General features: G+C 39.5%; 1 protein-coding gene across 1 annotated transcript in view; it reads right to left on the reverse strand.

Annotated features, from left to right (window-relative positions):
* The window catches only part of casp8 (caspase 8, apoptosis-related cysteine peptidase), a 14,951-nt gene extending 9,211 nt beyond the window's left edge, over positions 1 to 5,740 (reverse strand). The window contains exon 1 of the mRNA XM_029725111.1: positions 5,483 to 5,740. The gene's annotated coding sequence lies outside the window, so the exon portion shown is untranslated. The remainder of the gene's footprint in view (positions 1 to 5,482) is intronic.
* Between the last annotated feature and the right edge of the window lie 260 nt (positions 5,741 to 6,000).

Below are 6,000 nucleotides of genomic sequence, written 5' to 3' on the forward strand. Positions count from 1 at the left end.
CCTCTGATGCTCACAGGCAACGTGTATTGGAAGAGATTTCTGAATGTTCTTTACCCAGCATACACCCCTCCAACCAGACATGCTTTATCTACTCATTTGCTGGATGCAGAGTTCAAGTGAAGGTCAAGCAAATCATAGAGAAAGCAGACTGTGTTGCAATCATCTCTGATGGGTGGTCGAATGTTCGCAGGCAAGGAATAATTAACTACATCATCTCCACCCCTCAACCAGTATTCTACAAGAGCACAGAAACAAGGGACAACAGACACACTGGTGTCTACATTGCAGATGAGCTGAAGGCAGTCATCAATGACCTTGGACCACAGGAGGTATTTGTACTGGTGACAGACAATGCTGCAAACATGAACGCTGCTTGGTCTAAAGTGGAGGAGCCCTACCCTCACATCACACCCATTGGCTGTGCTGCTCATGCATGGAATCTGCTCCTCAAGGACATCATAACACTGAAAACAATGGATACACTCTACAAGAGAGCCAAGGAAATGGTTAGGTATGTGAAGAGACATCAAGTTATAGCAGCAATCTACCTCAACAAGCAAAGTGAGAAGAATAAGAGCACCACATTGAAGCTGCCCAGCAACACTTGTTGGGGTGGTGTTGCCATCATGTTTGACAGTCTCCTGGAGGGGAAGGAGTCTCTCCAAGAAATGGCCATATCACAGTCTGCCGATATGGACAGCCCCATCAAGAGGACCTTCCTGGATTATGTATTTTGGGAGAGAGTGGTAAGCAGCCTGAAACTCCTGAAACCTATAGCAGTAGCCATTGCACAGATTGAGGGAGACAATGCCATCCTGTCTGATGTTCAGACTCTGCTTGCAGATGTAAGCGAAGAAATCCGTACTGCCTTGCCCACATCACTGTTGCTCCAAGCAGAGGAAACTGCAGTTCTGAAATACATCAATAAGCATGAAGACTTCTGCCTGAAGCCCATACACGCCACAGCGTACATGTTGAACCCCAGGTATGCCGGCAAGAGTATCCTGACTGGTACAGAGATCAACAATGGTGTCATGACTACTGTGTCTTGCCACAGTTCTTGGCAGTCTTGCGAAGTACACTTCCAAGCTAGGGCATTGGGATGGAGCTATAATATGGCAGTCGTGCCAGAGGCAGAGGCTCTTTCCCCTGTTGCCTGTTATCCTCCAAATCCCACCAACATCAGCCGCCTCAGAGCGCAACTGGTCCTTGTTTGGGAACACACACACACACACACACACACACACACACACAGACCAATAAAAGTGTTGAGAAATGGTGGCCACCCGGGCAAATTTGAGGCTTTTTGAGCCTGACAACGAGCCATCCACAACCAGGCTGGAAAGTGATAGTGAAGATGAGGCCTCAGAGTCTGATGTTCAAGAGGTGGACATTGACGAGGTCCATGGAGAAGACATGGAAGCTCGAGAGGAAGACAACCAAAGCTTTAGTTTCTGGACTATCATTTTGTTGAAAAACGTTTTTGGGATTAAACTGAAATTGCAACCAACTTTCTATGGCTTCTTTAAAAAATTAGGATATTTTGGAGATGATTTCAATTTCAAATAACCGAAAGTGAGCGGTTGTAATCTGCACAAAGGGAAAATGGCCATTCTTGAACATGAGGTGAGACATTCTTACTACTATATATGTACATATGTCTTTCAGCCTCAACAGGAGTGGCAACAAAGTGGCAAGGTTCCAGCTAGCAGCAGAATATTATACTAGTAGTAAAGATGCAGATTTTCCCCTTCAAAATAAAAGTCTATGCAAAGAAATGCTCAACTTCGGGAATATTTATTTTTAGCACTCGTGCAGTACAACTGTTTTTCACAGCATTGCCATCACCTTTGAAAAAAAAATAGATGGATTATTTGACATACAATATTAAAAATAAAAGTATTATTTCTACCAGCATTTCTTTTGAAAGTTTACACAAATGCTGGTATGTTGAAAGCTATTGTCCAAAGTCCACAAATGAACTCAAGCTTACGGACAATGTCAAATGTGATATGGCGAAGCATCTGGGTAAGTTGGGTGCGTAATTACGCAGGTACTTTCTCGAAACGGATGACACAAACAACTGGATTCGTTATCCCTTTCATGCCCTGCCTCCAGTCCACTTACCGATATCTGAACAAGAGAGCCTCATCGAAATTGCATCAAGCGGTTCTGTGAAAATGTCATTTAATCAGAAGCCACTGCCAGATTTCTGGATTGCGCTGCGCTCAGAGTATCCTGCCTTGGCAAATCGCACTGATGCCCTTTGCAACCATGTACCTATGTGAGAGTGGATTCTCAGCCCTCGCTAGCATAAAAACTAAATACAGGCACAGACTGTGTGTGAAAAATTATTTAAGACTGAGACGCTCTCCAATACAACCCAACATTGCAGAGTTATGTGCATCCTTTCAAGCATACCCTTCTCATTAACCTGTGGTGAGTTATTCACAATTTTCAATTAACAAATAAAAAGTTTTATATGTAAGATGGCTAAATAAAGAGCAAAATTACTGATTAATATTATAATAATATTATTTGTACCCTGGTCCTATAAGAGCTCTGTGTCACTTCCCACAAGCCAGGTTGTGACAAAACTCACACTCATTCTTATGTTTAATAAATCTATCGTATAGTGTGTGTGTCAGGCTTACAATGATAGCAAGAATTTGTTCTTAACAATACAATGTACATGAGATAAAAATTGGGTTGTAGAGAGAAAATGATTGTACCTTTCTCAGCTAAAGTGGGGTGGGAAATACTCTAGGGTCTCTAATAACCAAATATGTGTAGTTTTGGAAGGGGACTGTGTTATATATATATATTAGTGATCGGGGGGGGGGGCATTATACACTTACATATCTGGATATTATTTTTGACGCTGTATATCGTATCAACAATATCGCAATATTACTTTTGCGCTGGTTGGCTGTCCCTGTACTTTTGGGTGTCAGGGAAAATGTATGGAGTAAAAAGTACATTATTTTCTTCAGGAATGTAGTCTAGTAAAAATGGATAAAATATATATAGTAAAGTACTGATGCCCCAAAAAACCACAGATACCCCTTCCACTGCCCCCAATGCTGTACATGGGATACATATACATGGCCTGTATGAACCATTAAAGTCCAAAAGTCAAACCTTTTTATTTAAGAAAATAATTGGAAGGCTGTACATTTTATTTATTTATTTTATTTTACCGTTATTTTACCAGGTAAGTTGACTGAGAACACATTCTCATTTACAGCAACGACCTGGGGAATAGTTTCAGGGGAGAGGAGGGGGATGAATGAGCCAATTGTAAACTGGGGATGATTAGACAGCCGTAGCTGGGGTGAACCTATAGCAACATGATTTTACTGGGATACTGACAACTTTTTATTTGTTAGGCCAAGCAATTGACCTGATGCATTTTTTGGAACATGTCAAGGCTGCCCTCAGGCTGATTTAAATGTGTAAAGGTGCAGCCAGCACATCCCCATTAGATTAATCTTGGACAGATTAATGTCAGTCCATCATACTCTTTGAAGCAGTTCTCAACCAATCACCAATCCATTAGGGCAAGGCAAGAGTACATGAAAGTCTAGTATGGAATGGCATTTTATTTCACACTGGAAGCAAACAGGGTAAGGACAATTTTTTTTTACGATGTTTCGTTTTTCTAGCTGATATTCAACACAGCAATAGTAAATGATTTTATTGTTTTTGAATTAATATAACATGCAGGACTAAATGAGTGTCTATAACAAGACAGACTGAGTAATAACCAGCCGTTTGACAAAGCCCCCCTGAAAAACAGAATATTTGATTAGTATAAAGACTTTACATCAGGGATCATCAACTAGATTCAGCAGCGGGACGATTTTTTTCTTGAGGGGATGGTCGGAACATAATTACAAATAATTTGTAGACTGCAAGAAGCCTAAACAGATATAATATTTAACTAAAACAATTTCAAACCTTACTTACAATTGTATATGATCACGTGTCTCTCGATTATGCATGGAAATACTTCGGAACAGATTTCACTTATTAAAATCATTTGGAGCTGATTTCCTTGTGTTTTTATAGTTATGTACAATGATAAAATTCAACAAAAAAAAGCTCAGAAAACTTGGGGGCTAAATAAAGCCACCCGCAGGACAAATTCAGAAGCCAGTTTGGGAACCCTGCCTTACGTAAAGTTATGCTGTTATGCTTTTTTACGGCCCTACTTTTATTTATTTTACATTTATTTAACTAGGCAAGTCAGTTAAGAACAAATTCTTATTTTCAATGACAGCCTAGGAACAGTGGGTTAACTGCCTTGTTCAGGGGCAGAACGACAGATATGTACCTTGTCAGCTCGGGGATTCGATCTTGCAACCTTTCGGTTACTAGTCCAATGCTCTAACCTCGAGGCTACGCTGCCGACCTACAACTTAGTTGTGGCCAATGGAATGGGTGGAGTATAAAGTGCTCCTGGCCCCGACGGACAGGACGGAAATCGATTCGGAGGAGCAGGAGGAGGTGAGTTTGATAAGAACTCACCACGTTCCTGTACAAAGGACCGAAGACAGCTTTTTAACAAAGTAACTTTTTTTTTTACATACATGTTTTCATGTCTTAAAAAGGTTTTACTTTTGTTAAATAATTTATACACATTTTAAATGGCTTTTACAGATTTGGATGTTTTACATGAAAAAGTACTTTTATTTATGGTTGTTTTTACTGGTTTTAACAACATGTACTTTTTAACAATTTAAATGTAATATTCAAATGCTGTTTTTATGTGTATAAATGTTGTAAATGTATAAATGAGCTGTTTAAAAAGTAAATGTGACAAAACCTTTCATAAATAAATAAATAAAGTGCTCCTGGGTAATTATGACACATTCACATGATGTCGGAAACTCGAGTTTCCCACTTGGGAAGTATCAGAATCAAACAATAGGAAGCTTTACGCAAATAACTTACATTCATTTGACATAAAGTGAACGTGGCATTAGACCACAGTCCCCCATGAAATAACACCCTCTGTAGATTCTACAGACCCAACTGAGTATTTCCCACCCCACTTAAGCAGAGACAGGTAGAACATTGGCCATTGATTAAAATTCGACATCTCTTTTATCAGCTAATGATATTTTAATCCCAGCCCCTGTACCCACAGGAGGCCTGTTGGTAGGCCGTCATTGCAAATAAGAATTTGTTCTTAATTGACTTGCATAGCAAAATAAAGGTTAAATAAAAATAAATAAATAAATAGTGTTGAAATTTGGGCTTTTATTTAGAAAGTTCCCCGATTAGCATAAAAAGTGAGGTCATCATTTGTGCTGCTGGCAGAATAGTTTATTCTGTACTTTTGAAATCGCAAATACTATGCAAAAAATGTCTACACCATGTTAAATTAAATCAACTTGTAATTAAACAGTAATACAGCATTTTAATGTTGTCATGGATAGGAACTTAAAATAAACTTTAAAAGGCGGACAAAACTCACCTTGGGTCGGCTGGGCGAGTATTTCCCGCCGGCTTCTTCTACTAACGAAACTACGTAGTCAGTTAATGAGACGCCAATGAGATGAGACACGACTAAATAAAGAGAACAGCCAATTCACTCAACTGTAACATACACTGTACACAAAATGTATACAAAAAATACCACTGCCACCGCACTCTTCGAGCTGTCCCGTTTTCTTTCGGTTCGACTTCTCCTCCACGGTTTTATCATTTGAGTCAGGAAGTAAGTCATGACAATGGGCGTGGTTGTACAGTAACATGACGCATTGAAAAAAATGCTCAAAGATTTCGACATCCCTCTTCTGTTTACAGAGACAGATAATTATAGGGCCTTCGTTGTTGTATGTACAGTTGAAGTCGGACGTTTACATACATTTAGGCTGGAGTCATTAAAACTCGTTTTTCAACCAATCCACACATTTCTTGTTAACAAACTATAGTTTTGGCAAGTCGGTTAGGACATCTACTTTGTGCACGACACAAGTCATTTTTACAACA

This window comes from Salmo trutta, chromosome 31 (assembly GCF_901001165.1).
Source record: "Salmo trutta chromosome 31, fSalTru1.1, whole genome shotgun sequence".
Taxonomy (NCBI): Eukaryota; Metazoa; Chordata; class Actinopteri; order Salmoniformes; family Salmonidae; genus Salmo; species Salmo trutta.